At 41.1% G+C, this 12,691-nt stretch overlaps 1 protein-coding gene across 1 annotated transcript in view; it reads right to left on the bottom strand.

Annotated features, from left to right (window-relative positions):
• ROBO1 (roundabout guidance receptor 1) overlaps positions 1-12,235 on the bottom strand; it is a 1,116,478-nt gene extending 1,104,243 nt beyond the window's left edge. The window contains exon 1 of the mRNA XM_081798712.1: positions 12,033-12,235. The gene's annotated coding sequence lies outside the window, so the exon portion shown is untranslated. The remainder of the gene's footprint in view (positions 1-12,032) is intronic.
• Positions 12,236-12,691: the final 456 nt, after the last annotated feature.

Genomic DNA, 12,691 nt, shown 5'->3' with positions numbered 1-12,691 from the left:
AGACAGCCAAGGGAAGGCAAGAGAAGGATACTATTCCAAGAAGTTTAATTTTTAAGAGGAGGGCAGAGGATACAGGAGGGATAACGGGAGGAGAAAGGATTCTGAAAACTTTGAAGGACCTTTTTTCTGAAGTGGAAATAATTATAAAAATAAGTAAAGAAGGCAGTTAATGGAAAAGTTGAAGCGATATGCAAGAGGAAAATTGAAGAGCTATGACCCCAATTTCTTTGCTGCTTTGGCACTAGCAACTAAGGCAAAATAAAGAATATCTTCACTAATATGTTAGCTATCGCTACAGCTCTCAAAAAGAAAAGGACAAATTCTTTCCTGATGTTTTCCCCTACCTCTGTCTAAGCTCTCATTCTCTAATACCACTTTAATAATAGTTTTAATATCCCCAAATTAGCTCACAGTGCTCAGAATGAAACTGATTGATTAACTTGTCTAGTTGGAATATCATTCTAACAAGTTAATAAAATCAGGATCTTCTTTCCATGCTCTCAAGTTTACTAAGCTGAATTTAATTTGATGGAAAAACACCTGTAATCAACAGCATCAGGTGAAAGAACATGACAGAATCAGCCCAGTGTTTTACCCTCCCGGAAAAACAATCCACGGCTCACCCCCCTTTGCATGATGCATGAAAAGCCTTATTTTTGTGCACTGTACCAAGGGCAGTAAGTTTCAGGGTGCTTTTTAAGTATGCCAGATCATTGTCCATGAAAAGGAGTAATCCGTAAAATGTCAAACTGTACCTACCCAGAAAATTTCATGGTAATAGGAGGATGGATTAAAGCAATATTGTATCAGAAGGTGAATCATTACAGGAAGGAAAGAAAACATGAAAGGGGAGGATGAGACTGTTGTTTCTCTGTTTCCAGCACCAAGAGCGATCAGTGTTCTCACCATCCCGACAAAGACCCTCCCTTGTACATATCCTGCCCGCCCCCCCAAGGAGTCAGCAAAGGAGCAGATGCTCCATGATCTGCAATTCACAATACCCGCATACATTTGTGTCACAGAGTAATCCCATTTGATCATATTACTTTCATCTAGCAGTCTGCATGTGCAGGTGGCTAAGGCACTGCCTTATTGGCCACTTTGCATCACCCCAACCCAAAGTCCTCCTGGGGGTTCAGGACTACCTCACTGCATCCAGTTATGCAGTCATTTCATTCCAAAAACTCCAGCATACCTCACCAGCTGTCTTATCCAGAAGCACAATACTCATTGTTAAGGTGTTGTTTTTTTTTCTCCATTAAATGTGCTTGTTTAATATAGTACATCCCATATAGTCGATAGATTCATTGGCGTGCCTGGGTGGGTCAGTTGTTAGACGTCTGCCTTCAGCTCAGGTCATGATTCCAGGGTCCTGGGATCGAGCCCCACGTCAGGCTCCCTGCTCAGCGGGAGGCCTGCTTCTCCCTCTCCTGCTCCCCCTGCTTGTGTTCCTTCTCTCACTGTGTCTCTCTGTCAAATAAATAAATAAAATCTTCAAAAAAAAAAAAAGATCCATTGTATTTATTTATGTTCATTTTCCATGAAATCTCTTTTGGCTCATTGCCATTCTCTTAATATTAATAGGCAGAGAGACTATTCTGTGGTGCTGTGTTGAAAATTAACATCTTTTTAAATATTTTATTTATTTATTTGACAGAGAGAGAGCGCAAAAGACCTGAAAGAAGCTGAAGCCCCAAAAATTAACATTTAAAGAGCACCGAGAAGCCACATTGGAACAATAAATCTTTTTCTAAGGGGCGAGGTTGCCCAATCACAAATGCGCTTAATAAATATTTGTCAAAGTAGGGGCGCCTGAGTGGCTCAGTTGGTTAAGCGTCTGCCTTCAGCTCGGGTCATGATCCCAGAATCCTGGGATCAAGCCCCATATCGGGCTCCCTGCTCTATGGGGAGCCTGCTTCTCCCTCTCCCTCTGCCCCTGCTTGTACTTGCTCTCTCTCTCTCTCTCTCTCTCTCTCACACACACACACTCTTGCTCTATCTGAAATAAATAAATAAAATCTTTAAAAAATAATTTTGATGTGGTAAACTATGTATAACATAAAATTTATGATTTTAACCTTTTTAAAGTATACCATTCAGTGACATTAAGTATATTCACATTGTTGTGTAACCATCACTACTATCCATTTCCAGAACTTTTACATCATCCTCAACTGAAAGTCTATACTCACTAAATAATAATCCCCATTCCCTGCTCCCCTCAGCCCTGATAACCACCATTCTACTTATGTCCCTATGCTGTGACTATTCTAGGTATCGTGTATAAGTGAAATCATAAAGTATTTAACCTTTTTTGTGTGACTTTTGTCACGTAAGATAATTTTTTCAAGGCTGATCCATGCTGTAGCATGGATCAGAATTTCATTCCTTTTTTAAGGCTGAATAATAATTAATTGTAGGTATATAAAACATCGTGTTTATCAATTTATCCACTGATGGACATTTTGGTTGTTTCTACCTTCGGCAGTTGTGAATAGTGCTTCTATACACATGGGAGCAAAAATATCTATCCCAGTTTCTGCTTTCAATTTTTTAGGACATACACCTAGAAGCAGAATTATTGGATCATCTGATAATTCTGTTTAACTTTTTGAGGAACCACCATACCATTTTCCTTCGTGGCTGCACCATTTTACATTTCCAATATCAGTGCACAACAGTTCCAATATTTCCACATCCTTGCCAACACTTCGTATTTTCTAATTTTTTTGTAATAGTCATCCTAATGGGTATTAATATAAAACTATATTTGATCTTTGAGAAAGAGTGAGTGTATTTACCTCCACATGTGAAGGAATCTAAATCCTAAGAGATGGAATTGTTCCCACTGGCTCAATCCTATTTCTCATATGCCTGTGTCTAAAAGATGATGATTCTTGTACTGCGATCTCAGGCAAACAAGCTTTGGGTGAATATGTAAGGAAATCATCAAAGAATAGCTTTAACCCCCTCCCCTCCTTGGTTTCTTCTGAGTGAGCCACCCAGGCGCCCCTTCCTTTGGTTTCTTTGGTATTTCATATTGTCATTACCTTCTTGGTTAGGCTGAGATCATGTGTTTCTTGCCAGGAAATGCTAAAATCTGTGAAGTTGTGAAATTATCCTCACCAACATGATCGTGTTCTATAATCCAACTCAGTGGCAGCTGTCCATTGAAAATCAAAGGCCATTAGTATTTCTGTCATTCATTCATTCATTCATTTGTTCCAAATTTTATTGTGAGTTTATTCATTCCAACACTGTTTAATTGAAGTTTCTGAGATGATGGACTATTCTATATCTGCTCAATCCAATATGTTAGCCATGAGCTAGATGTGGCTATTGACTATGTAAAATGTAACTATTTAAACCAAATTTAGTCTCAAGATTAAAAGGCACAGCATAGGGAATATACTCAATGATATTGTAATAGCAGGTTTAGACGGAGAAATTGTTCACTGAGAAATTGTTCATCATCTTTGTCCCAGTTAGTCATTCTGGTCATTAAAACTGATACATAAACACTGCTTGTAATAAAGAGGAGCATAGGGGTGCCTGGGTGGCTCAGTCAGTTAAGCGTCTGCCTTTGGCTCAGGTCATGATCCCAGGGTCCTAGGATGGAGCCCTGTGTCTGCAGGCTCCCTGCTCAGCAGGGAGTCTGCTTCTCCCTCTCCCTCTACCCACCCTCCCCCACTTGTGTACCCTCTCTTTCTCTCTAATAAATAAATAAAATCTTTAAAAAGAAAAAGAGGAGTATAGGTAGGTGCTAACTTCTACTAAAACACAAATAGAAGAGAGATGAGCTTCCTAGGGGAAAATTAGGAAATGCCTCAAAAAGGAGGTAACAAATTAGATCTTGAAGGATGAATATGAACTCACTAGACAGAGAAGGAGAAGGATATTTTAAGAAGATAGAGAGGCAATGGCAATTACTTAGAAACAAAGTGCCGTGTTGAGGGGTGGTAAGCGTGTGGTACCTTGAAAGAGACACTACGCCTAGGGGAGAAGTGAGAGAAATGGAAAGAAGTTAGAATGCACCCAAATCTGAGTGTGAAAGGCAGTGTGCTGAAGAATTCAGACTTTAACTCAAGTAAAGTGGCAACAAAAGGAATGAATAAGAAAAGGTACTCTGTGAGTTTGTTCTTTCCCAAAGATAGTTCCTTTCCTTGATCCAAGTTATGACAAAAGATATTAATTGGAAAGAATTGGAATTAATGGGCTGGGTGTAATTTGTATTTGGTGCAGAAGTTTTCTTTAAATTTTTTCCTTTTTTTCAGGGAAGCTTATAAATATAAGATTCTTCCATTTGCCAAACCAGACCATTCTTAAACTCTTTTAAATTCATGCCCAATATTTAAATAATCCAAGACTTGGCTTAGCACTAACCATGTTTGTTTGGTATTTTGTTGTTCATTATAGAATAAAAAGCAAATTCTTACAGAAACTGTCTATGACCATATGTAAGCAGGTGAAGTGGTTTTACAGTCCCCCAGTTCCTCATTCCAAGGTAAAATGTAATATAATATGTACAGTGCACTGCAATAATTTCCTCTCTAAACTTTTTGCCATAGTATTAATGTTTTGGAGTGCTTATTCAAGGGATAAGCAGTCATCAGAAGCTGTTGGCTGTTGTGCTGAAATATTGTTCCTCCTCTGGTTTATATAATTCACCTGGCAAATGGTCAATCACGCTTCATTCTTCGAGTGAGTACTGAGCCTGCCTTTGATCTACTGCGCTAGAGTCTTATAAACAAGGAAAGTGTGTCTTTGGGATATTCATTAATATTCTCCGTAAAGAACTAAAACTGAAGTAAATTATGCTAGGCATAGCTAGAGGACTCATTACGCAGGAACGATTCACAAACCATTTAAAGAGATTATACAGTTTGTCATAAAAAGCACTGGTCTTTAATTCTAACTGAATATAAACCTATTTGGGTTGAAATCTTAATTAATGTTTTTACTCTGGTTAATTAACATGGCGATGGTTCAGTGACACAATGGTCCACGTACCAACCTGGCAGACAGTGACCAGAAAAAAATGTGTCTCAAATGAGAACAGACGCCAAGTAGCCTTATAGGCAAAAAAGGAATCCAGCCACATATGGAACATTTATATGTGACAACCACATTTCTCAGCACATGAAAACTAAAATCAATTCTAGATAGATCAAAGAGCTGAATGTAAAAAGCAAAATTTAAAAACTTAAAATAAATATATGAGAATATTTTATGACTTCACCATAAGGAATGGTTTCTAAAACAAGACATAAAAAGAGAGAAAACATAATGGAAAAGTTTTATTACTTTTAAAGAAATAAAATATACTTTTTTAAAAAAACAAGACACACACACACACACACACACCAAAAAAAAAAAAGAAAAGAAAAGAAAAAAAGAAACAGAAAAGATAAGATGCAGCCTAGGAAAAAATATTTTCAGTGCATGTATCAAAAATGAGTTTGGATATAGGATATATAAAGGACTTCTATAAATCTAAAAGAAGAAGATAAATGGCTCAGTAAAAAACAAAAAACAGGTAAAATATATTTTTAAGCAACTCATAGTAGAGGAAACCTGAATTCTCAGTGAAAAGATGTTCACTGCACACACAATCAGAAAAGAAAAATTAAAACTATTCAATTGGTAAAATTAAGAAATTGACAATATTAAATGTTGAGAAGGGTAGATAGAATGGTAGCTCTCACAAATATGCTTGGAATCTGTAAATGCTACAAGCATTGTGTGGGATTTGGGGATATCTGAATAAAGGAAATTAATGAAATTCCACATAATCAAGCAATTTCAAATGATTTGTAATATCACATGATTTGACATACTATACTCTGTGATCAAATGTTTCGTTAAAGCACAGTAATCAAGAAGACATGCCCATAGTCTTCAGTGAGATCTAAAAAGCTATGTTAATGGCTCTTCCCCCAAACTGCCAAATTAAGCACCAAATTGACCTAGCTGAGTTGGGGAGCAACTGTTGTGATAAATTCCATGTGCCTAGTTACACCTGAAATGCTTGTTAAAATGTGGATTCCAGAGTCCCATCCCCACATATTTTAATGTATTAAGTCTGGTGGTGGGTGGTGGGTGATAGTTCAGTATTATTTTTCTTGATTATGAGGTTTCTTTGGTTCAATGGCCAAAGTTTGGAAAACAACATTCAGTTTCTTGATAAAAATGAATAAATAAATGCAACAGAATTTCAGAGATGTTATTAAGAAAAGATTAGAAAGAGACATATTTAAATCTATTTGCTTAACATGAAGATCTTCACAGAAGGGTAACACCTGTTTTTGTGTTTCCAAAGATCCAAGGATCAAGAAAAGTGAGAACCATTATGAGCTGAAGTTCTAACAAGCAAAAGCAGAAAGGAATGATATCTCCTCAGTATTTGAGAAAATGCAAGTAGATTTTTATAGTAACTAATAAAGCTGAAGACTGAAGACAGGAATCCAAATGATAGAGCACCTTGAATGACATGAAAGGAATTTGGACTTCATCAGTTGTGCTCTAGAAAGATGAATGACTCTTGCAGATATAATGCATGTGGATTTAAGTGGGGTAAAAATGGAAGTGAGTTGTTAGCTTAGAAGGCTGATCCCAGGAAGTAAAAGTGAGAACTGGGGGAACGGCTGTCTGTGGAGAAAAGGGGCTAGGTTCAAGAAAAATAAAAGCACCAATAAATATACATATGTATATTTTTCCACTACTCGTATGAGGTGGATGAGGTAGAGGGACATGTCATAGGTGATTTTGCCTGGATGCATGATGGACTACTTATGACTTGGAAAAACAAGTAGAAGGGCAAGTATGGCATAAGGAATGAAACATGTAGCTTTGAATAATTTCCTTTACTATATTTTCCTCACAAATTTTTGCAATACATCTCCAGGTGGAGATATCAAGTAGATTTTTGGAAATACAAGTGTGGCAATCAGGAGCAATATATGGACTAGAGATAGCAAATTTGGATTTCATTATTGAAACTCTAGAAATACATCCCACCATCTGGGGTGACTGAGGAGCATGAACAGTCAATACAGTGAACAAATAGAAAAATGAATCTGACAGATAATTTATGTAAAAAGATATGATATAGAGTGAATGCTCCAGAAATGTTAGCTTACTCCTCCTAACTCCAAATAAAGACCAAATTAAATGGCAAATATTGTAATTTTAATGGAATTTAAGAGCTGTATAAAAAAGATAAGTGTTGGAATAGTCAGAGATTACATGGTGGAGGAGGAACATGAACCACCCTAAACAAATGAGTAGGATTTGGTTCAGTAAAGGTGGGGAAACCTGCAGATCAAAGAAGCCATGTGTGTGGAAACGTGAAGGTGGAGGTGTCCAACGTCTGTCTCAGAATGACATAATGGACTCTCCCAGACTCCTTGGCCATATTTGTGCAAATTTCAAAGTAAATGATGAAGACACTAATTTTTATGCTTTTTCTCTAACTTCCAAAGATGATGGTACAGTTGGGGCAGTGGTTAGAGGTAGGCTTTCTTACTAAAGAAGTTTCTCTCGGGGCGCCTGCGTGGCTCAGATGGTTAAGCGTCTGCCTTCGGCTCCGGTTATGATCTCTAGGTCCTGGGATCAAGCCCCGCATCCTGCATCGGGCTCCCTGCTTAGCAGGGAGTCAGTTTCCTCCCTCTTCCTCTGCCTCTCCCCACTACTTCTGCTCTCTCTCTCTCACTCTGTATCTCTCTGTCTCAAATGAATAAATAATAAAAAAAATTCTTAAAAAAAAAAGTTTCTCTCTGGCTCTGACATCCTTGTAAAGTCACTGATTATGGAAGACTGGTCTGAGAGAGGTGCCAAAAAGGGTTTGGACATGAAAAGGATATTTAGGAGATTAAAAAATTATGAGTGCTGAAACAAAATTTTAAAAATAATATAACTTCTTTTTTAAATATGAGGGGAAAATATAATTCCATAATATACGGGAAAAGCATGTCCTCTGTCATGTGGAAGAACTTGTTTCCAATTGTGGATCTTCCCCTATTTGATGAATGGCTGTGTATATTTTGCTTAACCTCTCTGAGCTTCAGTTTCTTCATATATTAAAAATCTAATAAAAGTCGGGTGCCTGGGTGGCTCAGTTGGTTAAGGGACTGCCTTCAGCTCAGGTCATGATCCTGGAGTGCCAGGATCGAGTCCCACTTCGGGCTCCCTGCTTGGCGGGAAGTCTGCTTCTCCCTCTGACCCTCCCCCCCTCATGTTCTCTCTCTCTCTCAAATAAATAAATAAAATCTTTAAAAAAAAAAATCTAGTAAAAGTCTTACCTCAAAAGGGTGATATGAAAATTTGAATGAAATATCTATTGCAGGTAAGATGCTAACACTGTGTCTACAATTTTCTCCTATATGGCTTTGGGTAAGTCAGTTACTTTTCTAGCACCCCTATTTCCTATAACATTGGAGGTTTGGCTGGTCCATATGCCACTAATATATTTTAGATATAACCAAGGATACATTAACAGTAGTATTGCTCACTCACTTCAACAGCAAGTTTAGAGAGATAAATTATTATGTGACCAGGTTATAAGTCTAGCCTCTTGTATGTTATTATGGTTATATTTCTGATCTCAGAGATCAGAGAGAGAGAGGAAAGGAGAGGGGGAGAGAGAAAGGAAATTCAATTGAGTTTTCCAGGCAATAAGGAGGAACTCATTCTCTAGTGGATTGGATGGAACCTTACCTCAAGTTACATTTCAAATGGTGCATTGCACCCACTCATTCATCAAGCTGCCAGGGACTTGCTTTGCTGCCCTGTTTTTGTTTTTTTTTTTTCTTTTAAAATTCACATCTTAGCAGTGTCTTGAGTTGCTCAGCCTCATAATGAAAGTAACACAGTAAATTTTGCATAAATAAAAATAGCTCCTAATATATCAAGTATAGATGGATGCCAAAAGGTGAGATCTCACAGCTGAGTACAACATTAGTTTCCAAATACTGCAAGCAAGTGTATGGCTTCCCTTTCATTTCTAACCAATGTTATTTTGCATCTGAATTGATTCCATTATGCAGTAAAATAAAGACAGTTATACAGGCCAATATAATTCTCTTTGGGGAGATATTCGGATATTTTTCTCTATTCTGTGCAGTATAGAGAAAGAGAAAGTCAGCTTTAAACCTCTAGGACTCCCTGGGCAGCTGTTGAGTCTCTGCCCTCCTCCCACACTCAGCACAGCGCTATGCCACTGGAAATCACTAATCCTCTGCAGGATATAGCCCAGAAGATGCTAACACTGGTTCAAGGGCAGGGGAAGGGAAGGAAAGGGAAGTAAAAGGAAGTATGTGGAAAAATCCCCCAAACCTGTGATTATCAGCTCTTTTCTGAAGCCAGCTTTCATCAGGGATCTGCAGCTGTGTCATCTATTTCCGTTCTGCAGATCATACAGGGCTAAATTGGAAGATGCATGCAGGAAGATATGTGGAGAAGGGTTAAAGGAAGTCCAAAATCTGTGGTAACCATATGAGGTGAATGCCCCCACTCCTTACCCTTACATACCCTTACATACTCCTCAGCTTTACCCTCCCCCCCCCCCGTGGGAGGAAGATAGATTCCTAAGACACACACAAAAAGTCCTCTTACCTACTGGGTGTTTGTTCTTAGATGCTGCTGAGGTTTTTTATGTGTTTTTTTTTTTTTTTCCTTTTGGGGGACGAAAGGGAGGGCTTGATGGAACACCCACTAACCCTTTAATAAACCCCATTAATGAAATCAACATGCCACATTGCATGCCTTTCAAAAAGCTTTCAAAAGATACAGAAGAGAGGCAGGTTTTGCAGTAGCAAACTGAATCTCCCAAAATAATAGGTCTGAGGAGCATCCAAGTTTGGGCCTGAAAGCCTGGCTACCACACTTCTAGCTGGCCTCCTAATAAACAGATGGATTCTCAAAATATTTTCTATTTAGCATTACATCCTAGTTCCCAAACAACGATAATGAAGGGGACAAATGGAAAGTGAGGAAAGAATGCAATGATATTGTCTCCCCCCATGTGCTCAAAGAGAGATATTTCCTCTGAAAGTTCCCCTTCAAGCAACCAACCCCCCAGGTGGGCCATTCTATAGAGTCCTTCATCTCTGCGCCTTCCTCCAAATGCTCAGGGGGGGTTGAGGATCCACCTCCAAATTAAACAATCTCCCATCACTACTTGAAATACACAAACCATTTCTTAACGGGCCTTTGAAACATCCAGCCTGATAAAATCACTTAAAAAGAAACAGGGCAGATGACCCAGAGGAGTTTGCAAGGTCAGGGCACTCCCTGGTGAGGGCGTGAAAGGGTGGGAGGTGCTGAGGTCAGGGTTAAATGACACTGCGAAATGAAGGCCCCTGCCCTGCAGTCTCCTTCCTTCATCTATAGAAGGAGTCTCCAGTGACCTCCTGGGTCTGGAAGCCTGCCCCTTCGGAGCCAGAGAGAGGCCACGGAAGCCTATTTCAAAGCCGCATCTAAAGCAGCCCACTTAAAAGAGCCAAGAAAAGCCTGGCTAGATGACCAGAACTGCCCCAAATCACTCGCTGCCCTTCTCTTGAAGGCTCATCAACGTTTCCCTTCTTTCCTCTTCGTCTCCTTCCCCTCGGGAGTGCAGGTTCTCTAGGATGTTTGGGGTGCACCCCAGGGATTTTCAGGTAGCAGTCGCAGCTCTGAACCAAAGACCGGAATGGGATGCCTCCGCATGCCATCTCCCCGCCCCACCGGTCTGCCCCGCAGCACAGTGGCCCCTAAATGGATAACCCAGGACCTCTGCGGCCCTTCCTGCGCGGGGCCCTCGGGATGTCGGGGCGCGTGGTCGCCTGGCGCAAGCAGCCACCCACCGCAGCGCTGCAGCCCCCGCCGAGCAACAGCAGGGGTTGCGACAGCCGGATTGCCACGCCGAGCTCCCCGCTCCGCCCGCGCGCAGGGCACTGTCAGCCTCTCCCCATTGTGTCCGCAGCGCTGCGGGTCTGAGCCGCGCGAGCGGGTGCACCCGCGCCAACCCCGAGCCCCAGGCAGGAGGAGCGCTGAAGGGAAGAGGGGTCAGGGTGAAGGAGCGAGAAGGGCCCCCAGAAGGGCACAGCGCTTCATCAATAATGCAGAGGCTCCTGCAAAACGTTTTCCAGCTAAACGCCACCAACTGGAGCGCTTCCTGGCACGTCCCACGCGTGTGGTTTTTGTGTGTGAAAAATGGGACGCACCTTGTTCATTCATCTGTTTTCTCTCCCTCTTCCTCTCTCCCTCAGATAAAGTCCCCCCCCCCGTTTTAGCTTTAAACCCCCACCGTTCCACATCAGCACTACACGTCCAGGCAAAAGCTCCAGGTTGGAAACGCAGGTCCTGAAAGACTTCACTGCCTACGTATCACTAAGAGTTCATCAAAATTCATCTAGTAATGCATATTTTCAAAGCACCCGTTCTCATCCTCCTTGTTAGAGAACGTTTTCAAAGTTTGGAAGCTCAAATGGCCTCGGAGCTGCGGGTTTCTGAGCCTCTGTCCAATTCATAACCACGGTACGGTCAGAGACCCCGAGATTACGCGGGGAAGTTGCCCAGCACGAGCCCCAGCAGGCCCCTGATGCTCAGAGCATCCTTAGAAGCAGTTCTCCCGTGTGTCCCCAGGAAGCCCAAATGCGGCATAGAATCTCTTCACACAAGGGTTAACCCAGCCACACACAACAGACACAAATCCCGAAACTTCTTTGTGAAGCAGGAGCACCCCACCCGGAACGGACACTCCGAACAACTTGCAAGGAAACAAAACAAAACAAAAACAAAAGCCAAAAACCCATCGCATCCCTGCAGGGAAACTTGTTGAATCCCTCCCGAGCGTACGGCTGCAATTTCCGATTTAGCCTGAAGGTTTTTGATTCTATCCCCAAATACCCCAGTCACAATTTCTGGACAAACTGCAGAGTCCTGTCCGCACCCATTCTGCACTCCAGCAACCACCGATGTAAAACCAAGCGTGGTCCCTTTTGACAGGTCTAAAGCCGGCTGTCACTTCCTTTGCAATCATTTGGGAGACTTACCCTTCGACAAGACTGTTTTCAGAAATCTAGCGGTTCTGTGGTGCCGGCGCAGCCCTCCAACTTTGCTGTGCACGGAGACCTCCCCGAGTTGAAAGCAAGCCAAAGCTGTATGGGACTTTTAAACCTAAGCGTGGGGAAATTGGGGAGAGTGTAAAGTCGGGTTTCTCCTCAGTATCAGCACCCTGGAAAAATCCAATCCTTCTTCAGTAGAGAATTCTTTGAAACCCGTTATCTGTATTACTATTAATGCGCAGAGCAGACGGCATTGCATGCAAATAGGTCCAAGTGTGCGCTTCTATTGGTGGCTGCGGAGGCCCCTGGGTCCTACTGCTCCCGCTCCAAACTACACGGCAACACTACGCACGCAGCTTTGGAGGCGCGGAGGGGAAAATGGATTTAATTGATTCGTTACCTCTGGTATTGTAATGCCTGCTGCGATGTTTAACCGAGGAAAAAACCCTCACATTTAAACTCCTGTCATGTGATCTATCATTTTATTTTTGCTTTTAATTGCCTCTGTAGAGTGGCTTTGAAAATACAAAGCATTTTAAAAGAACAGTTTCTGAAGAAAATTCAGATACTTTTGGCAGAAAAAGCCTCTTTTCTGCTCTCTATTATGCGTTATTTGGATATAAATCCAGGAACTGTGTATATAGTCA

Source organism: Leptonychotes weddellii, chromosome 1 (assembly GCF_054177405.1).
Source record: "Leptonychotes weddellii isolate Sample4059 chromosome 1, ASM5417740v2, whole genome shotgun sequence".
Taxonomy (NCBI): domain Eukaryota; kingdom Metazoa; phylum Chordata; class Mammalia; order Carnivora; family Phocidae; genus Leptonychotes; species Leptonychotes weddellii.
This window is presented reverse-complemented; position numbering and strand designations above follow the sequence as displayed.